Source organism: Triticum urartu, chromosome 1 (genome assembly GCF_003073215.2).
Source record: "Triticum urartu cultivar G1812 chromosome 1, Tu2.1, whole genome shotgun sequence".
Lineage (NCBI taxonomy): Eukaryota > Viridiplantae > Streptophyta > Magnoliopsida > Poales > Poaceae > Triticum > Triticum urartu.
The window spans coordinates 569,437,532-569,460,682 of record NC_053022.1 but is presented as its reverse complement, the minus strand read 5'-3'; the positions used below and the strand labels follow the sequence as shown (position 1 = coordinate 569,460,682).

Genomic DNA, 23,151 nt, shown 5'->3' with positions numbered 1-23,151 from the left:
GTGGTGCTGGCTGCTCCGTCGAGAGCCACCAATATTCACATGCAGTGTCCGATGCTGACAGACACGAACTACTCGTTGTGGACCGTGAAGATGAAGGTGTTGATGAAGGCGCTGCGCGTCTGGTCGGCTATCCATGGCTCCGAAGGAGTGTTCGCCGCGCTCTCACAATCTGTTCCAGATCATGTGATGATGCAGGTTACAGATTGCGGCATCGCGCAGGAGGCATGGGAGCTGATCCGGTGCTCGCGTGTTGGTGAGGACCGCGTCAAGAAGGCGCGAGCACAGCAACTGAAGAGGCAGTTCGTTCACCTGACCAGGAAACTCACCACATTGGTGAGCAAAATCAGCTCCCTCAGCGTCACCCTTGTGGAGGAGGCCATGGTGGAGCGTCTCAGCGCCGTGCCAGACCGCTTGGCCGACATCATCAACACCATTGAGCGATGGGGCGACGTCACAACGATGACAGTGCAGGAGGCTATCGGGCGCCTCACGGCGTTTGAGGAAAACCAGCGTGGGCACCACCAGAGCCGTGGCGATAACAACGAGCAGCTGATGCTCATGACCCAGGCATTGGTATCCCTGATGAAGGGGAAGAAGATCGTCGACAACAACAGAGCATCTGGCTCTGGTGCGAAGAAAGGAGGCGGTCAGAGCGGTGGGCAGGTGGTGATCACAGTGAGAACAATGGAAAGGGCAAACAGAAAATGCATCGTAAGTTTGACATATCAAAAGTAAAATGTTTTAACAGTGATGTGAATGGGCACTTTGCCTGTGACTGTCCGGAGCCGAAGCGCGCGCGCAAACCTGGCGCAAAAGTAAACTGACGAAGATCCAGCCTTGCTCATGACCGAGGTGTGTGAGCTTGTTGAGAACACTGAAATCACTGTTGGAGACAAGGTCATGTTGCAAGAAGAAAAAGTCATGCCGAAACTGACAGGGTCATCAGACAAGTCTTGATATATTGACACTAGAGCAAGCAACCATATGACCGGTTGTCTGGATAAGTTCGCCGAGCTGGATCGAAAGATCACCGGTTCAGTTCGATTCCGAGATGGATCAGTTTTGGGCATTGAGGGACGCGGCTCAGTTCTCTTTGTTGCACACAGCGGTGAGCACCGGCTGTTAACTGAAGTTTATTTCACCCCGAAGCTAAAAAGTAATATAATCAGTCTAGAGCAGAACGATGAATGTGGTTGCAAGTACTCCGTCGATGAAGGGTTGATGACTGTGTTGGATAAACAGAGAAAGGTGCTTGCAAAAGTTAGGAGAACACCAAACAGGCTCTACATTCTGAATATATATTGAGCAGTCTGATCCAGTTTGTCTACTGTCGAAAACTTCAAAGCTTTCCTGGCTGTGGCATGCATGCTATAAGCTTTCATGCTTTGAGACTGCTAGCAAAGGAGGCCATGGTGCGTGGCTCGTTTGTGTGAAAGTTGTCTGGTTGCAAAGCAAAGACGAGCGTTGTTTCCAGCCGAAGCATCCTACATAGCAGATCGAGCGCTGCAGCTACTGCATGGTGATATTTGTGGTCCCATCTCGCCTCCAACCTTTGCAGCAAAGAATTACTTCCTACTGCTAGTTGATGATCACACGAGGTACATATGGGTGGTGCTAATAAAGAGCAAAGATAAAAATTCAAAAAAAAATAAAGAGCAAAGATGAGGCACCTTTGTGGTCTCATCTTTGCACTTGAAGCAAAGATGAGGCAGTTCCATCCGGGACGGGATGCAGTTCATCTCCCGGTTCATGTCCTCGAAGCTAAGCACCAAGCCGAAGAGCATGAAGCAGCTGCTAGACTACCTTGTTTTGCTAAACTACCGCGGCGAGGTAGGGTATGCATATTGACTGATCATTCCATCCAGCAAAGCTCGGTGGTAGGTAGGCAGCTGACCGGAATGAACTCAGTCTTTCCTCGCTGTCATGCAGAAACTGATGATCAGTGACACCCTCTTTTTCCGATAAAGGGTGGATTTTATTAACTCAAAATGAAGCATCAAGTGGATACAAACACAATGAGCACGCACCCGGCCTCTGCATAACTAAGATGCACACAGCCAACACCAACACACGCACACAAAACACACACCAACAAATAGCAAAATCATATATGATCAAAGCTATGTGTAGGCGAGGGAAAAAAAGAAAGAAAGATTAAAGCGATCAGATCAGCAATTGGCAAACTATAACAATGATCATATCCGCACCAACTATCTCATGTCACCACACGGACTCCGTGGTTCTTCAACAGCAACGCCTTCGCCGCCGTCACCGGATTCAACCAATCAAGGTCAGAATCTAGGTTTTCACCCTGAAGAATCAGTCTGAGTATATCAGTGACACCCTCTACACCGCCGAGAAGCTTCGGACAGTGTTGCTTCTCGCAGAGGTCTTTGTCGTCGGCCTAGAGAGGAGCACACCGCAGTAGCAGTTTGAGCAAAAGTAAATGACAGATCATTTTGTAATCAGACAACTACAAATATCTACTCCCTCCGTTCCTAAATATTTGTCTTTTTAGAAATTTCAAATGGACTACCACATACGGATATATGTAGACATATTTGTCTTTCTAGAGATTTCAACAAATGACTACATACGGAGCAAAATGAGTGAATCTACACTTTAAAATATGTCTACAATACATACATCCGTATGATGTATTGTAGTCCATTTGAAATGTCTATAAAGACAAATATTTGGGAGCAGAGGGAGTAGATGATATGTTTGCCAGCCATTACAGGTTTCAGTAGTGGGGATTGGGTTGGGTGACACTGCGGAATGCAGGGAAACACTCAACTGCCTCTCCGACGTGCTCCAGGCGCTGGATCCGATCAACATGGAGAAGTTCTTCAGCAGGTTGCGGTTTCATGATTTTTCTGCCATGATTCTCGACATATTGGAGGGAAAACCAGACTTGGTCATTGGCAATTACACTGATGGCAATTTAGCAGGATCCCTCTTATCAAGCAACCTAGGAGTCACCCAGGTGAAAATGAGCTATCAAAATGATGAATCCTGAAAACTGTCTTCTGTCAGCAACCAAACCTGACATCACATTACGAAAACATTTATCGACCAACAGAGAATGATTGTGCATGTTCTTGAGAGATAAAGTACAAGGACTCTGATGTCAAGTGGAGAGAAATGGACCAGAATATCATTTTTCCTGCCAATTTACTGCTGACATGATCGCCGTGAACACTAGAGACTTCATCAACACTAGCACCTACCGAGAAATAGCCGGAAGGTCAGCCACTCTGTAAACAAAAAACATTATCTCAGCAATGGCATGTAACCGTTCCCAGGAACCAGGATTCCCTGAGAGAATGCAGCAAAGACAAACCTAGCCAATATGAGAGCCACTACCCCTTCACAATGCCAGGGACGTGTCCCTACACCACAAGCGTCAACGATTTCGACCCCAAGTTCAACATTGCCGCTCCTGGTGCTGATCAATCCGGTTACTTTCCCTTCACACAAAAGCACACACACAAATCGAGGAGCTACTCTACAGCAAGGAGGACAATGATGAGCTCTTGTAAGTACATATCCTTTTTTTCTAAAAACACTGAACTATGATACGATTACTATGATTCTATTGAATCAGAGGGTACCTAGGGGACAAAAGCGAGCCAATCATCTTCTTGATGGAAGGTCTGACAAGGTGAAGAACATCACCGGTCTGGTCGAATGGTATGGTGAGAACAAAAGGCTTAGGAAATCTCCTCAACCTAGTCATTGTCAGGGGCTCCTGGAGCCTTCAGTCAAACGACAGAGAAGAGATCGAGGAGATTAACTAGGTGCACAGCTTGATAGACAAGTACCAGCTCAAGCCTCAAGGGACAGATCTGCTGGATCAAAGCATAGACCGAGCGTGTGCTCACGGTGAGCTATACTGTTACATGTGTTCAGGATTCACAGATGGTACTTGAGCAAACATAGACCAGCATAGTACGGTACACAAGACAGCCGCTGGCAGATCATTACTACTCTCTTCACATAATTATTACAATGACGAGTCAACACGCTAACATAAGAGCATCACAGGCTTCAGTAGTAGAACATGACGTTCTTCACACCGCATGATGCCGACCATAGAGCCGCTGTCGGATGTCATGAACTGAAGATAAGAATCATCCAAGGGCACACGTTGAAGGAGTGGTTGGCCGTTAATTTTGGCGTGCCAAAACGTCATATGTTCCTTTAGCGTTGTAGCTGTCATTTTCTTGTCGTTTACTCCTTTCTTTTTGTTGGTCGGCATCACTCGCTGTGGTGTAAAGTTGAGCTTGTAACCCAAATGGTATTATCTACCAAATACCTAATACAAGAACCCTAGACGCCACCGCCAGTTGGCTCGGCCTAGCTCATCCCCATCTCGGTTTCTCCCTATTTTCTCTGAAATTCTCGCCTGCTCTTCAAACTATTGACCAATTGGAATTTCTTAGTATAGGTTGTGACAAAGTGGTAACAGAGTGTTGGTTCTAGCCTTAGTTCGATCTCTTGGAATAAACCTGGCAAGGGTTTGAAGAGTTCTTCCTCTATGAAATTCTGCAGCCGATCTGCACAAGTCCTGGACTAGGGGTACGGTGGAGGCGTGGGTGCTCGATTTGGTTGGTTTGGTTGGGGAAACACACTATTTTCCTAGTAAAATCCCGGATCTGCAAGATCCTGACCCGTGAGGAGATGGGTAGAACAAACAAGCAATCCACCGACGATGCTGAAGAGGAGATGGCCTACATCACTAGAGAGGAGTTTGAACACAGGAAGAGCTTCAACAGAAGTTGGGCAATTTTGCCAGGGGCAGATGGAGTTGGCCAAGTCATAAGTGAGTACTAGAGGATATTTTAACAAGATAGAGCCAGACACCAACTCCAAGTTGGACAAGATGGCACAAATGCTAGCTGCTCTGATAGGAGGAGGAGAAGGTCAAGTATACAACGGAATTTCACTCCTAGTGGTGCTGCTAGTTTACCTTTGATTACTAACATGCCTGAGATTACCTTTGGAGTTAGTGTAGGAAATCAGACAGTGGGACTCATGGGAACTAGTGGGATCTTGGGCTTCATTTATACCGCTGTTGTAAGAAAAAACACCTGCCATGTCATGTTACAAAACCTTGAGCCACCTCTACTGAGGACCCCTATGACGAGCAGAGAATTTATGAGGAGTAAGGCCTAGAGTTCATAGTAGGAAATGCCAAACAAGAGTACATCCAGGCAGCTCTGTTTCAAGAGCAGCAGCAAGCAGCTCAACTGAGGGAATAAAATCACAAATGCTAGCTGATCAACTTAGGAAGTACCTGCAAGCTAATCACTGTAGGGAGAATTTGCAAGTAGCTCGGCCTAGAGAAGGACCTGGAAATAATAGGAATATGCATGGAATGGGCTACTACCAAGGCCCAAGGGGTTGAACCTAGTAGGAGAGACAGGGGAGAGTCGGAAGATGAACAAAACCCTCTGCACAGGAGATTTGCAAAAGGGCCCAGGATGGGCTTCCCTGAATTTGATGGGGAATATACAGAAGGATAGAAAAGAAGGCCAACAAATATTTTAAACTAGCCAAAACACCTGAAGATCAAAAAGTGGAAGTGGCCACTCTGTATTTCACTAGCAGAGCAGACACCTGGTTAGAAAGCCCTGGTATAGAAATTGAGATACCTTGCGTAAGTTTCTGCAGGAAGTTAAAAGAAGAGGTTTGAAGGAAAATCTGTATATGATGTGTGTTCCACAAAATTCAACAAGTTACTAAAGTGGATGAGTACATTGATGAATTTGAGGGAACTGTGAGAGGGGTGAGAAATGACAACCCTGACTTAACTGAAGTTTATTTTGTGAGGAGTTTTGTGTTTGGGCTCAAGGACTATGCTCATAATTTGACACAAGTTCAGAAACCTGACAATTTACATGAGGCATATTGGTTAGCCAGGAGATTTGAACAATGCTACCCTTTCAAGAAGAACAAACAATTTCTTTTTAACATTAGTAAGGACATGATACAGTAATCCCTCAGGATCCAGTTCCCAGTTCAAGTTACTTATCACCTCACCTTGTATGGTCTTTGTGAATAATTAATAATATGGCTGCATGCAGCGTCCAGATGCAGAGGCCGGTGGTACATCCTCCTTTTCCAAAAAAAGTTCAAGTTACTGCCCTACAAACCTGTTAAAGCACCTCTAACTATCACTGAGAACAAGGCAGTTAGTGCAGTCACTAATGAGAAAAGTGATAAATGTTGCAAGTGCAACGAGAAGTGGGTCCCAGGCCACAGGTTCCATTGTAAAATGAACAAGCAAATCAAAGAAATGATAACCATGAAGAGGAAGAAGAGAATGAGGATTCAGATGAGAAGCAGATAGCACCCTCTGATTAGTTTATGCATTGGGGCTTCTCACTGGTTGATTTTTTTAAGGATATAAGTAGCTCCCTGCATTTTTGTGATGCAATGAATTCTCTATGATGCTCACAAGGAATAACTAGATAATGAGCAGTGTACCTAGTCATGTCACCACTCACCACTGACCGGTCCTTTGTATGGATCTTGCCAGACCTTGTACAAATCTTGTATCAGCTCTTGCGGTGCGCCTGAGCAGAAACTATAACCCCACATACCTTGTAACCTCAGGCCAATCTTGGGAGGCTACAACCTACAAGACACCACCATACCGTGACTCATTAGCATAGTACCAAAAACCTCTTGCCAAGAAAAAGATTCAAGACTCAAAAACAAGTGGCGGGTACTATTAATATTTTACTTACATCAGCGAAGGACTGTTGTCCTCGCGAGGATGAGTATGGGTCACATCAGCACCAAGTATAATTGTAGGCATGCATCCACTTCCACCAGTAGTGTTCCTCCCCCACCTTACAGAATTAAGCGAAAACAAGTTCACGAACATGAAACGAAAATGATGTTGTAAGGAAAAGCAGCACCATGCACACTTAACCTTGATATTTATCTTCAGTGCAATATTGCATGAATATGCTTGTTCAATTTTAACACCTGCTTCGTACAATAGCATTATTTCACACACACGCGAACATCATGTGCACAACAATAGTGTGAATCCAACAATACAAAAGAGAAGACTGCATTTCCAGAAATAGAAGAGACACTAGATCCAGACTTGGACATCCCAACACTAAACACGCTCATCAACAGAAACACTAAGTTCAGCAGTTATGCTTGAGAGATAGACAAAAGGACCATTTCAACTACATCTCAAGTTCAGCAGTTACATCCCAAAACTCACTTCGGCATTCACATGTTTTTGTTGAACAAAAGCCATAAGGGCACAAACAAAATGATGCACTAGCTAAATATCAGAAGCTACCAAGGCGCACTAGCAAAACGGGGCACAAGAAGACCTACAACTATTCAAAGAACGACTCCTGATGTTCGGGCGTCTCCTCCATGTTCATCTCCCATTTGCTACGGGGAGCCATTCTAGCGTACACTGTACCCCCGAACTTGATCCACCTGTAGAAGTCCTCCTCGAGGTCCTTCTAGAGTTGCCTCTTGGCAGCCCTCTCCATGGCATGGGCATCCTCAAAGGCATGGGTCTCGATGATCTTCTCCATGGCACGGGCATCCTCAAAGGCCTGGTATTGATGATCTTCTCCACAAACCTTGGGTGAAACTCCAGAACCTTCAGGATCTTCTCTGCGGTGGCTTCCTGCACATCATGTGCAAGTCTCTTGGCTTGATGGCTATGGATCACCTGCCTAGCTATGCAGCTCTGGAATGCAGTAAAGGATAAAGTGAAACATTGAGAAGGGAAATAACATAAGCAAGAACAAAAATGAGGAATGACAGAGTAGTACCTCTCACCACAGGTCCTACAGTGTTGTGCATCACCCTGTTAGGGAAGCGCTTGGCAATTCCAAATTTCCTTTGCTCCATTGGCTCTAAGCTGTCGGACCTGAACAAAGGCAGCTATGAGATCAAACAGTCTAACAAATCATTAAACAATGAGCTTGCACGAGGACAAAGTAACTAGTGCATACCCGAGAGTGAAGTTGTAGGAAGATTCTGACTGTTGCGCTTCAATAAAAGCGCAGACTGCAGCAGCGTAGGTTGCCACCTGCTCTAGGTCCTCTTCACTCAAGGCAACACATCACTTGGCATAGAGTATTTCTATGGCAGCGAGCTTGTCACCATGGGCGAGGTCACCTCGGAGGAATTTTTCCATGGCTAGAATTTCAACATGCATATCCACTTCGAGACAGGCGACCTCTTGCTGGAACGCGGCTTGAAAAGCCTGAGCATGGCACTTGTTGTAGCCCCCGTTGTAGAGCTCCAGCCTCTGCATCGCGCTAGTGAGCTTGTCCGAGTAGGCTCAAGCCCCAGAAGGCCGTGTAGAAGGCAGTGGCCGCTTCCTCCAAGGCCTGAGTATCCTTGACGACGACGCCCTCCAGCTTCTTGAACTCGTCCATGTCGTAGTAGACGAAGAGGCCAAGCTTCAAATCATTATGGATGTAGATGTAGACCTTGGTGGGGTAGCTGTCACCGGCGTTCTTGGCCTTGGCGTCGCCGTCAGAGAGGATGGCGCAGAGGCCAGCTGAGGCGGCAAGAAGGGCTTCTGCCTCAGCTAGAGAGATATCGATCATGGCCATGACACCCGTAGGCAGCTCGCCCTTGGCGTCCTCTTCCTTCTTGGAATGTCATATCCAGTCAGCACATTTCGTTGCTAATAACTTATTTATACTAAACATTTGTACTTATTTATAACTCACTTTGTGCATATTATCTTAACTACTCCCTCCGTCCCATAATATAAGAACATTTTTTACACTACACTAATGTCAAAAACGTTCTTATATTATGAGACGAAGGGAGTAGTACATTTTTTCTATTACATTACCAGAACTAACCACACAACAAAGTAGCTAAATTTTAATACATAATAGGTTTTTTTATATAATTTTAACGTCAATCTTGCATAATACACTTGTACTAAAATTAAAACATATTACAGACAAAGTGATGTTGGTTGTTTCATTTTTGAGACACCGTCTCTTAATTTTTTTGGTTAAACAACGTTTAGACTAGGTTAGAAAACAAATATCATATCTTTACACATAAATTTCTTCCACTTAGATCAAGTATATGTTTGTGTTTATTTAATGTCCTTAAATATCATGGCAAAGAGTGCTAAAGTTGGCATAGGTTTCTAGAGTGGGATTTTAGGTGGAAGTAAACAGAAGGGGTAATTATCAATACACTAAGAAAAAAAATGCTACAGTAAAATTTCCATGAGGATTGTTCTCGGATCATTGCCATTGTACCAGTAGAGAAATGCTTATAGGCAATCGACATTAGTAGCATACCACCAAGGAGGCACGACGTGCCAACACTTTCCTACGCCAATAATAAGTATACTATTGTTGGTGTTCATTCCAAAAGTCATGCCACTAGTAATTTTGACCTGTCCGATCCGACATAAGTTACTAGCGGCATGTGATCAGAGGGACACACCACTACTATTTGGGTTCCTAATGGCGTACCATACACTGGTAGGAAAAACTGTGGTAGCGGAGTTCGAGAGACATTGTTACCGGCGCGGAGGCGAGACACCGGTAGTATGACATCAGTGATAAGCCAGTATCACCGGCATAGGTTCCCAACGCCGCAAATAGTAGATTGATAGTGGCATTGGCTCGGGACGTTGGTAATGTGTAAGGTACTCCGGCGTCTAATCTTATGTACGGCGCTACTTAATTATTGATGTATGGCCTCTCTTGTCCTATCAGCGCCATTGATAAGTATTTGTGAATAAAAATATATTTATATTTACCATTTATAGTATAGTATAGATCAAACTGTCAAACATGTAGATAGTTGTTGTGTGCTACAATTGTTCATAGTGGAGAGCACTTGAATTTTTGTTCTCTCCACTATAAATATTACACTTAGCAAATAGTGAATGTATGTTTCATGCAATAAAAATAGTGAATGTATGCTCACACGTATGTAGTTTTTTCATTCAGCTATTCGTCGGTGCTCCACATTTTTTCGCTCATAATCAGTGTCCTTGTTGCCCTGTTGTGCCATTTCACTACAAGAACTTGAATATTTATTGTCTCTATTGAAAAAAGTGTTACTTTAGATTGAAATTATGTCATGCGAAATGAGACCATTTCATTTGTGTACAAGTGACGCTCTTAAATATAAATCTCTTTAACTAGTTTGCACAAAACTCCATTCAAACACTAATTGAAACCACTCGATTTGAACACATTTTGAAACAAAAGTAGTACATAATGCATTGCATAACATAAGTTTGAACTACTTGATTTCAAAGTACTCGATATAACTACTTCTAGCATACTAAGAATAACTAACTAATCTTCCTCAACCTCAAGCTTGTCCCAGTCCACACCGTCGTCGTCGGAGCCTTCGTCGCCATTGTTGTCTTCGCCGAAGCCAGGGTTGGTAGAAGGGCTGGCCCCATCATGTTTCTTGCAGATGTCGTACACCTGGAGATCCTCGACAACAAGCTCCGGGTGATTTGCTCGGAGCTCGGCCATGTAGGACTCGTCGTACCACTTGGTCCCGATCTGCTAGAAGGCTAGCTGATTGTCCCTCACCTCGCGGCGGGAGACAACACGGGGGTTCAACGCCGACTAGCTCTGGGACATCACGGTTGTCGAAGGGAAAATTAATATTCGCCTGGCAGTCGTAGAGGCCGACCGCCTTTATGTCGTACGCCCGAGTTGCTAGCTGCGGCGACGAGAACGACCTGAGCCAGTACCGTTTTCCCGTGTTGCAGTCTCTAATCTCAAAGAACCACACCCCCGACTTGCGCTGCCACACGTCGTCAAACTTCCGCTTTGGCGGCAGCGGTGGAAGGTTGGAGACGGATCTGGGTTATCGATTCCGCGGTGGCGAACCACTGCGGCTAGATCCAGCCAATTCGAAAGATCGGGGCGAGGTAGCGAGGTGGATTGGGGACGTAGAAGGGTGGATTTGTTAGTGCGGGCGGGTTTGTCAAGGGAGTCTACGGGGTGGATTGAGGGATCCGGCCGCACATATATAAGCGCCGGTGGCCTAAATTTCGATGGGATTCACATTTACCTTGACCAACATCGTTGTTGCTGATGCTCTACCCTTTGTCTAAACCAAGATATTCACTCCGATATTGCCACTAATGACTAATGAATGCATAGGATTCTACAAATCCTCTCTTTATTGTGTTTCCACAAGAAATGGGCTAAATGTGGATGAAATCAAGTTAGAACATGGAAGGGAGTGAAGGAGGAGCTAGAAGAAATCAGGAGGAGGCGCACCAGAAGCCACAAAGCAAAAGACGATGTTTCATGCAGCCGCGGCCACTCGCATGAGCGGTCGTATGGCATGGAAACTAAGGCCTCACGTCCACTCTAACTACTTCTGTAAAAGGGTCGAGGCCGAAATGTGAATAGAACATCCGCGAGTGAAGCCATAATAGATTCATCCTCATCCATCTCCATCAACCCTAGCCGCTGCCATTTCCATCTCCATAGCCGCCATCACCACCATAATTCCTCTTCCACTAGACCATACTTGTAATTGTGCATCACACACGGCAATCGTTGTAAGACATATTATCAATCAATCATTCTCCATGATGTGTTCCTCAATGTGTTGTTCGTGTGATCCGATCTCCATATGTGAGTCGTTCGGTAAGGTATGGGTTGGGGCAAGAGCCTTCCAACCCTCTATATTTGTTGTGGGGATCAATGGAACTTCTTTGAATTAACGTCTCGTATGGGTAAAATAAAATTGTTTCGTTGATGTCTCTTGTCTTGTCTGCGTTCTTCATCCCTGCAGGTACTCGGGATCATGAAGAGCGAGCCACAGAGAGACTAAGGGCAGGGAGTTCGTGAAGTGTTATTATGAACACCGGTAACAAAAGGGTTTTGTACGATAATATGGATCCTATCTCTAAGGATTCAAGAGGTGTAGTCATTAAACGTCCATAGCTCTTGTCTGATTATTGCAATCTTAATCATCGAGGCAACCTGTGAGATGGATAGGGCCTTCAGTTGGATAACTGACATGCCTGCAACAAGAATACGCTTGCCTAGCACTCGGCCTGGATGGAGATACTGGACGAATATCACATCGTGTACGCGGCAAAGGAGGCGTACACGAGCTACGAGATGTACAGACGGATCATTGACATGAGGAAGTGCCTCCTTCCCCAAGAAGACGAGGGATCCAGCCAGAAGCAGAGAAATGGCAAGCGTCACAACAAGAAGAAGATGAATTGATGATCGTTTCTGCTAGTATATTATGCATGTAATTGTTTACTTAGGTGTGCAAATGTTATTTGTAGTCAGTTATGTAATTGGATGTTTATTTTGGTTATGTAATCATATTTTTATAAGTATATATATGTTGTTGTTCAGTAGATAGAGCATAGATGTCGTGCAGACTTAGCAAATCACATCGCATATGGATTAAACTATGGAACCCGTCAGTGATTATTTCATTAACCGCTAGTAATTATTACCAGCAAGTGTTTGCGCACAACACACAGCTTATTAGCAGAAATCATCTGTGTTATTATCAGTCTTCTCACACAATTCTGATTACTGAACTATTTGTGGGTATCACACACATCTGGTTAAGCGAACTGTTTGTGTTTTTATAGATCATCGCAAACAGTTCGTCTGAGTGACCTGTATGCCGTCCGTCGCACACTTCTTGTCCTTGGTAATCATTTGTGTTATTTTGCCTCATCATAAATAGTTCATCTGAGTGATGACCTGTATGCCGTCTATCACACACAGATCTGGGTAACCATTTGTGTTTTTTGGCTCGTCGCAAACAGTTTCTATGGATCAATTGTATGCCACAATTCGCAAACACAACTCTAATCTGAATCGTACTTGTTGGATCAGCAATCACACATGGTTCATTTTATTGGCACGATTTTACTATAGTACCGTTTGCGATTGATGCATCGCACACAGTTTGGTCGATTGGTCTCCTATACATGTGTCGTCTTAGGACCTTCCTGCAGTAGCGCAATGAAAAGGGCTTACCCATCTACTACTAGATCGGGAGCGCGCCTTGGCGCGAGGGTGCCGGTCCTAACGTTGTGGTCAAGTAGTTAATGCTCAAGTTAGTAGGAATTCAGCTTTAACATATGCATTCAAACATGATCACAAAATAAAGAAGAAAAAATCACATGTGATACAAGGAATACATTATGCAGTTCAACATCTACATGTGAGATTATTAGGCAGAATTGAGTAGTCGCTTGATTTCGAATGGGGAGATGTTCAATTCACCTGCATAGACACATTCATGTCTTAAGAAGTTGAAACTACCCAACTGTGGCCCTATATGTTTATCAAAAAAATAATCTTTGCTTATATATGTTTAGTCAAATGTTTGAAAAGGATTTCTAAATGCAAGCAATGGAGATTAGGGTGTTATCACTTGTCAAGGTCCTGTCACATAGACATGGTTCACTACATGTGATCTAAACCTTCCATTACTTTGTACCGCGGTGTTTTCCATAAAATTTGATCATACCAAAATAGGCAACAAATGTCATACATGACAGAGCAGTTATAATATCCGCGCAGTGTGCCTGGCTCATTGCGTTGTCCCAGCATTTAATCGAAGTGTTTAGTACTCCCAAAGGGAATTAGACAGATTGGTCAGGATGGATTATCTCACTACATCAAGGATGTACCATAAAAAGGCAGGATAACCAAGTCCAGTACATACAATTTTGTCAAAGTTATATATGCCAAAGGCCAAAGCAATTAGATATACCAAAAGAAAGGTGTCGGTGTCAAAACCGGCGGATCTCGGGTAGGGGGTCCCGAACTGTGCGTCTAGGCCGGATGGTAACAGGAGGCAAGGGAGACGAAGTTTTACCCAGGTTCGGGCCCTCTTGATGGAGGTAAAACCCTACGTCCTGCTTGATTAATATTGATGATATGGGTAGTACAAGAGTAGATCTACCACGAGATCGGAGAGGCTAAACCCTAGAAGCTAGCCTATGGTATGATTGTTGTTCTATATGTTGTCCTACGGACTAAAATCCTCCGGTTTATATAGACACCGGAGAGGGTTAGGGTTACACAAAGTCGGTTACAATGGTAGGAGATCTACATATCCGTATCGCCAAGCTTGCATGCCTGCAGGTCGACTCTAGAGGATCCCCGGGTACCGAGCTCGAATTCGCCCTATAGTGAGTCGTATTACAATTCACTGGCCGTCGTTTTACAACGTATAGTCCGGCCATCCGAACACCCCCTAATCCAGGACTCCCTCAGTAGCCCCTGAACCAGACTTCAATGACGACGAGTCCGGCGCGCAGATTGTCTTCGGCATTGCAAGGCGGGTTCCTCCTCCAAGTAGTTCATAGAAGATTTTGAACACAAAGATAGTGTCCGGCTCTGCAAAATAAGTTTCCACATATTGCCATAGAGAGAATAATATTTACACAAATCTAATCAGCTGACGTATTCCATAGTGTGACGCACCACGGCCAAGCCTTTATTCGAATCGTTTTATTATCCCACCTCAGCGTGTCATGCGAGGCGGTTTCCTTGGCACGTCTCGTCGAAGCAGAGATCGTGTCCCCTTATTCCGGGATTCTCATCAATACGGGCGTGGGTAACCCAACCGCGCCATTGATTACGGCGCTTGGAGATAAGCGAGTTTTACCAGGCTAGTGGGGACACGTAGTTGCGTCCACCCATATAAGGGGATAAGGATCCACCTTTTCACCTACGCCTTCTTCCTCCTTTGCCTATCCATTTTCGCACACTCGAGCTCCAGCGCCCAAGTCCACACTCCCCACCTCAACCTTTTCCAGCCATGTCTGGAGCGGGAGGCAAGTGGATGGTCTCCTCCGTCATGGAGGGGGACATCAAAAAACTAAGGAAGGTCGGATACTTGTCTAACGACATTGCGTACCGGCTTCCTGAAGAGGGGCAGCTCCTCCCCACCCCAAGGCCCCATGAGAGGGTAGTGTTCCTTCCCCACTTCCTCCGCGGACTGGGCTTTCCTATCCACCCATTCGTCCCGGGACTCATGTTCTACTACGGCCTGGATTTCCATGATCTGGCCACGAACTTCATCCTCAACATCTCGGCGTTTATCGTCGTGTGCGAGTCTTTCCTCCGCATCCTCCCCCATTTCGGCCTATGGCTCAAGACTTTCAATGTCAAGCCGAAGGTGGTGCGCGGCAACCAGGCGGAGTGCGGAGGCGCCATGGTGGGCAAGATGCCCAACGTCTTATGGCTCGAGGGCTCCTTTGTGGAGACCCTGAAAGGGTGGCAATCGGGGTGGTTTTACATCACCGAGCCGCGCGACCTTGAGTGGGTCGCAGCCCCTGAGTTCCGGTTCGGACCCCCAACGCGGCTCACGTCCTGGAAAGAGACGGGCCTGTCATGGGGCAGCAAAGAAGAGGTGACTGGAATGTAAACATGCATCCAAACCCTGGTGAACAAGCAGCTCAAGCTTGTCAACGTAGTCCAGGTTATGTTCATCCGCTGGATCCTCCAGTGTCAACAACGGGCCTTCAATCTGTGGGAGTTCAACCCGGCGCAGCACCGAACTCTGAGCAGGCTCTTCGACACGACGTACAAATATGCCTGGAAGGTGCTTTTCAAGGGCTACCGAGGATCGCGGATTCAGCGCACAGCATCACGCTAGCGCGGTAAGTTGTTTGTACCTTTTATAGGGTATTAGTTTTTTCATAGTTTAACTCTATGCGGGATCTAAGCTCCCTTACCTTTGACAGGATTGGCAGGCGAAGTCTGGACAGATCAACTGTCCGGCTCCTTTGCCCGAAGACCCAGCCGATGCCCGCTTGGCGAAGCTGCTGGTTCCGGCACCCTATGTGGTGCCGGAGAAGAAGGCCACGAAGAAGGCCACGGGGACTCAAAAAAGTGCCCGGCGCCAGGAGGTGTCGGGTTCATCATCCGACGGCTCCAAGGCGCATTCCTCCCATGAAGACGAGGAGGAGGAAGAAGAGACCTCTCCCCCTCCAGTGGGGGGAGAGAAGAAAAGGAAGGCCGCCCTCACTGGGAGGCCGAAGGGTCCAAGAAGGGGAAAACCCTTCCTCCAGACTACTCCACCGACGCCGACGATGGCGGAGAGGAGTGGCCGCTCAGGGCCAAGCCCCTGGCGAAATCGTAAGTATCCGGATACCAGAGTAATTCATAGTATTCCTTTATTGCACAGCTTTCCCTTATGTCGAATATGATTATGCAGCCCACCCAAAGACCAGCTCGACGCGTCGTCGAGCGGTTCACTGGACTCGTCGGATGTGAATTCGCTTCCGACGGCTACCTCCCCCCGCCCTACGGACGACGCCGAAGTGTTGTCCCAACAGGTTCCAAGACAGGAGGAGGTGGTCCTGGAGGCGCCACAAGGCGACCTCTCGGACTCCAGGAGTAAAGGGGATAAAACCCCCCAGGGCTCCAAGTCCGGCCCTAGGCTGGACACCGCTCCGGAACCTTCAAAGGTTCCAGAGTCTGGCGGGCGACCTCCTTCCAAGAGGAGCAAGCCCACCGTGCCGGTGACCTTCGTCCAACCGGAGGCGCCGGACAATCTGTTGGAGGTGCTCAAAGGTGCCTCCATTGACGAGGAGCACCGCACCATTATGAGTGCGGTGGTCCAGAAGGTTTAGTCCGCCAAGAGTGGACTGACTGAAGCTTGTGCTAGCCTTTTAACAGGCTTTGAGGTAAGTAAAGAATGTGTAAATAATATTACCGCATAGACAGTAGCCCCTGATGCTCTGTTTGGCATTCGGGAAGAAAAGCCGAATAGAGGATCAAATTAAATTCGCAGGAGTCTAACAAAAAGGAGTCAATATGCGTATGCAGGCTTCTCTGCTGGCGTCCGTCGCACTGACTGCAGAAGTGGACACGCTAAAGCAGAACCTCGAGCAGTCCAAGCAAGAGCTCGGGCGTGCCAAGAGGCAGCTTGAGGACAAGGAAGGTAAGAAATACCTTGTTTAAATATATATATAAAAAGTGCAATTGCAAAAAATGACAGGATTATCGTGGCTATTGTAGGGGCCACGTCTGAGGTGGCGACCCTTAAGCAAGCGCTGGTCGAGGCCGAGAAGAGAGCGGCCACGGAGCGCACCAAGTGGGAGAAGTATGAGGCCCAGGTTGGCAAGGTGCGGCAAGAGCTCCGGGCTCTCATGAAAAAACATGAGAGTTTGGAGCTTGACTCAAAGACGCGAGCGTCCGAGCTCGCGATGGCTATTGAAAATGCCAAGTCTGCCAAGGCCGAATCCCAGAAGACCCTCCAGGAGTTGGATGCGGTGAAAAATATAGCGGTCGGTAAGGCATTCTTTATGCAAAGAAAACACATAAACGTGAGTTACTTGTTACTTACCCGAATCCGGAGCTCTCCAAGAGCATTCACAGATCTTCCCCGTAGCGTGTCCGATGTCGCCGCATTCTATCGAGCCGAGGAGGGCAGCTCGACAGAGAAGGTGTTTTGGTCTCAGTATGCTGAGGCCGGACACCCCATGCCCCTGAGCGACTAGCTGAAGCAACTGGTCGAGCTCCACAAGGCGGCTGAACAGGCCATGAAGGGCCTCATAGTTCGGCTGTGGCCTGGAGAGACTCTGCCTGGGAGCTATTTCGGGCTGGTGCGGCGGCTGGTGGGGGCCTGTCCAAGGCTCGAAGTCATCAAGCGCTCCATCTGCATTGAAGGTGCCCGTAGGGCCCTTGCCCGTGTTAAGGTGCACTGGGGCAAGCTGGATGCTGAGAAGCTTGTGAAGGACGGGCCACCGCCGGGGAAAGAGCATCGCAAGCCCGAGAATTATTATACGGATGTTCTGAAGGGTGCCCGCCTTGTGGCGGATGAATGTTCCAGGGATGTAATTTTTGAGTAAAACTCGCTCGTTTTGTCCTGTGCGCTGAAAACTTGTTCATATGCGCTAAGCAATGATGTTGGAATTTAAAATATTACCTTCTGTGCGGCTGTTTATCAATTCTGAGAGATGGCGAGTCGTCGGTTTCTGCCCCCGTGCCGCTAGTGCTGGGGTGTTCGGGGATAAACCTGAGCGCTCTTTTTCCCATGTTTGGGTCCTTCGAGGAAGGCGCTCAGCATAACGAACAAGGCAATCGGACTATAATGCGTGAACACTCTCACTTAGCCATAGAATTCTATAATTTTAAATTTCGGTGAAGCCCCTGTATTCGGAAGACCGAATTCGGGGCGCTATCCACGCCTTGGCCGGACAGAGCCAACTCCTCGCTCTAAGCAGCATAAGTCTTTAGGGACTCGAAAAACCTCTCGAACAGCGACCAGCTCTCGCTTCATCATGACAGTCAGTTTTAGCTTTCTCTACTGAGGTGCTCGACCCAGCTCAACTGGGGCACAATCGCAGTAGTTCTCCTAGTGCTACCTTAGCCGACATAGCGGAACATAAGGCACCAAAACATAGGAGCCGGGCAAACCCAACTATTGACCCAAGACATGATTCGGAGCCGATGCATATAATGCTATAAGTTCAGGGTGCCGCACTTGTTAAAATGTTCGGACTTCTCACACCATATTGAGGGGTACTAAAGCCCCTGGCGTATTTTGGCCGTACCAAAGTGTACGGGTGCAACATGTCGTTAAGGAACATATATTTGTAAAAAAAGAGTAATGCAAAAATAGACAAAAGCTATGCATTGTTTATTAAAAAAGGGCTGCGATCAAAGCAGAACGATACAAATAATGCGATAAGCAAAAGGTTGGACTATTTAACATGTCCGTTCCAGGGGCAGGTTGCGGAATGGTATGCGAAACAGGTATACTGCTCGTGATAGAGACCACCTGGGAGTTCCGTAATGCGGCATGGCTTGTCTGCTTCCCTGGTTCTTGCATCGTTTGTGCGGCAATTGAACTGCCGAACAGGCCTTCTGAAGAATGGAGTCCTGAAAGTAAGAGAAAATTAAAAAATCGGCAGCCCCTGGTGCGTTTAAGCCGTGTTTCGGGCATGCCGTGATGGTACCCCTCCCCCTGTACCCATGGTATTTCTAGAGCGTAGTTATGTACGCGAAGCACTGGCGTCGCATTTTTGCGAGGGCTGGGGTTGGGGCCGCATTGCTACGCCTGCTCGGAACGTGCCAGGCGGTCTTGTTGTAGGTTACTCCGGGCGCGCTTGACAGTGTCCGGACGTTTAATGGCCGGACTGAAGAACTGCTTGGCGAGGCTGCTTTGTACTTCCGCTGCAAGGGCCGCCGTGTGCTCCTCCGTTCGGAGGGAGTGCTCGGTGTTTCCATTGACCGTAATTACTCCTTGAGGGCCTGGCATCTTGAGCTTAAGGTATGCGTAGTGCGGTACCGCATTGAACTTGGCGAATGCGGTTCGCCCGAGCAGTGCGTGATAGCCACTGCGGAATGGGACTATGTCGAAGATTAACTCCTTGCTTCGGAAATTATCCGGAGATCTGAAGACCACTTCAAGTGTGACTGAGCCTGTACAGTTGGCCTCTACACCTGGTATTACGCCTTTAAAGGTCATTTTGGTGGGCCTAATCCTCGAGGGATCTATGCCCATTTTCTGCACTGTATCCTGGTAAAGCAGGTTCAGGCTGCTGCCGCCGTCCATAAGGACTCTAGTGAGATGAAATCCGTCAATAATTGGGTCTAGAACCAATGCGGCGAATCCGCCATGATGGGTGCTAGTGGAATGGTCCCTTCGATCAAAGGTGATCGGGCAGGAGGACCATGGGTTGAACTTTGGGGCGACTGGCTCTACCACGTATACGTCCCTTAACGCGCGCTTCCGCTCCCTCTTGGGGATGTGGGTCGCGTATATCATGTTCACCGTCCGCACTTGTGGGGGAAAACCCTTCTGTCCACTGTTGTTCGGCGACCGGGGCTCTTCGTCGTCATCGCTATGCAGCCCCTTGTCGGTATTTTCGGCATTTAACTTGTCTGCCTGCTTGAACACCCAACAATCCCTGTTGGTGTGATTGGCCGGATTTTCGGGGGTGCCATGTATCTGGCACAAGCGGTCGAGTATTCGGTCCAAACTGGACGGGCCCCTAGGATTTCTTTTGAATGGCTTTTTCCGCTGACCGGATTTATAGCCTCTGAATCCGGCATTAACTGTTGTATCCTCAGCATTGTCGTTGTTAATGTGGCGCTTCTGCTTGTTGCGACGCGACCTGCCACTACTGTCCCTGGTATCCGAATTACCAGGGTTCTTGGTCATATTGTTGCTACGAGCAAGCCAGCTGTCTTCTCCCGCGCAAAAGCGGGTCATGAGTGTCGTGAGTGCTGCCATAGATTTCGGCTTTTCCTGTCCAAGGTGCCGGGCAAGCCACTCGTCACGGATATTGTGCTTGAAGGCTGCTAGGGCCTCTGCGTCCGGACAGTCGACTATTTGATTTTTCTTTGTTAGGAACCGTGTCCAGAATTGCCTGGCCAATTCCTCTGGCTGCTGAATTACGTGGCTTAGGTCATCGGCGTCTGGTGGTCGCACATAAGTGCCCTAGAAATTGTCGAGGAATGCAGCTTCCAGGTCCTCCCAACAACTGATTGATCCTGCTGGCAAGCTGTTAAGCCAATGCCGAGCTGATCCTTTAAGCTTGAGTGGGAGGTATTTGATGGCGTGGAGATCATCGCCGCGGGCCATGTGGATATGAAGGAGATAATCCTCGCTCCATACCGCAGGATCTGTTGTGCCATCATATGATTCGATGTTTACGGGTTTGAAACCCTCGGGGATTTGATGATCCATTACTTCGTCTGTGAAGCATAGTGGGTGTGTGGTGCCTCTGTACTGGGCTATATCACGACGTAGCTCCAATCAGCTTTGTCTACTATGTTCGGCCCTACCGGATTTGTGTTCGGCGTGACGGTTACCGTCTCGAGTCATGGGGCGCCCATGCGATCCGTAGATCGATCTTGTTTGCCTTGCCTTGTCCTTCAACATATCTCACAGGTCTGGCGCATTTTCCCGTGCCTTGGTACGGGGTGCGGCTTGAGTGGAGGGCCGAGAGGCCTCTCTGTCGCGGCCATGAGGTGGTCGGTCGGCCGTATCAAGTGCTGGTGATGTAGGTTTAAGCGCTTCCTCCTCTAATCGGGGTAGCAACCTGCGCTTTGGGTAGCTCTTGGAGGGGCGTTCGAGTTTATGTTCTTCGGCCGCAAGGACTTCAGTCCATCTGTCGACTAGCAAATCTTGATCAGCTCTAAGCTGTTGCTGTTTTTTCTTGAGGCTTCTTGCCGTGGCCATAAGCCTGCGTTGAAAACGCTCTTGCTCGACGGGATCCTCTGGCACGACGAATTCGTCGTCGTCGAGGCTTGCCTCGTCTTCGGAGGGAGGCATATAATTATCGTCCTCGACCTCTCTGTCTACCACTCTCTCATGAGGGCTGGCTTCTCCATCCTCCTGTGCTGAATCTTGCTGGAGGGGGTTTTCTTCGGCACTCTCCGGAGTATTATTGTCTCCCGTGCTGGAATCACCATATTTGCTTTGGCGGGATTTTGAGCGGCGCCACTGACGCCGGCGCTTAGGCTGTTTCTTGGAGGGGTCATCCTCCGCTGTTGCATCGCCATCTCCTTCTTTTGGGGTGTCCACCATGTATATGTCATATGACGAGGTGGCTTTCCAGATCCCAATAGGCGCTGGTTCTTCATCGTCTCCTGCATCGGCGTCCATACCGTCGATGTCTTCGGAGTCGAAGTCGAGCATGTCGGTTAAATCGTCAACAGTGGCTACAAAGTGGGTGGTGGGTGGGCTTTGAATTTCTTCATCGTCCATATCCCAACCTTGCTGATCATAGTCCGGCCAGGGCTCTCCTGATAAAGAGAGAGACTTTAGTGTCTTCAAAATATCGCCGAAAGGCGAGTGCTGAAAGATGCCCGCGGCAGTAAACTCCATGATCGGCGCCCAATCGGATTCGATCGGCAGGGGCGCAGAGGGTTTGGAGTCCGGAGAGGAGTCCGGCTCCTTGGAGTCACGAGTCTCGCGGAGTGCGGGGCTGGTGTTCGGCTCGATCGCCGTTGGGATCGCAGCCCCCGAGGCGGCGTCCAACCACCCATCCTCGATCGACGTAGTTGGCTCTGAATTAAGGGTCGAAGCCGATGCGGGTGCGGCCTCCAGGGTACTGTTCGGCGGCAGAGCTAGATCATGCTCGTCGTGACAGTGCGACGCGCTCGGCAGTGGCTCGAATCCGTCGAAGATCAAGTCCCCGCGGATGTCGGCCATGTAGTTTAAACTTCCAAATCTGACTTGATGGCCAGGGGCATAGCTTTCGATCTGCTCCAGATGGCCAAGTGAATTGGCCTGCAGTGCGAAGCCGCCGAAGACGAAGATCTGTCTGGGGAGGAAGGTCTTACCCTGGACTGCATCGCTATTGATGATCGTATGAGCCACCAAGCCTAACGGCAATGACACAGAGGAACTCTCAATGAAAGCACCAATGTCGGTGTCAAAACCGGCGGATCTCGGGTAGGGGGTCCCGAACTGTGCGTCTAGGCCGGATGGTAATAGGAGGCAAGGGACACGAAGTTTTACCCAGGTTCGGGCCCTCTTGATGGAGGTAAAACCCTACATCCTGCTTGATTAATATTGATGATATGGGTAGTACAAGAGTAGATCTACCACGAGATCAGAGAGGCTAAACCCTAGAAGCTAGCCTATGGTATGATTGTTGTTCTATATGTTGTCCTACGGACTAAAACCCTCTGGTTTATATAGACACCGGAGAGGGTTAGGGTTACACAAAGTCGGTTACAATGGTAGGAGATCTACATATCCGTATCGCCAAGTGTCGATGTCAAAACCGACGGATCTCGGGTAGGGGGTCCCGAACTGTGCGTCTAGGTCGGATGGTAACAGGAGGCAAGGAACATGATGTTTTACCTAGGTTCGGGCCCTCTTGATGGAGGTAAAACCCTACGTCCTGCTCGATTAATATTGATGATATGGGTAGTACAAGAGTAGATCTACCACGAGATCAAGGAGGCTAAACCCTAGAAGCTAGCCTATGGTATGATTCTTGTATGATGAAGTTGTCCTACGGACTAAAACCCTCCGGTTTATATAGACACCGGAGAGGGTTAGGGTTACACAAAGTCGGTTACAATGGTAGGAGATCTACATATCCGTATCGCCAAGCTTGCCTTCCACGCCAAGGAAAGTCCCTTCCGGACACGGGACGAAGTCTTCAATCTTGTA

At 47.8% G+C, this 23,151-nt stretch overlaps 1 pseudogene; it reads left to right on the top strand.

The window, feature by feature from the left end:
- Positions 1-1,728: 1,728 nt before the first annotated feature.
- LOC125533205 lies at positions 1,729-3,942 on the top strand (annotated as a pseudogene).
- The last annotated feature ends 19,209 nt before the right edge of the window (positions 3,943-23,151 follow it).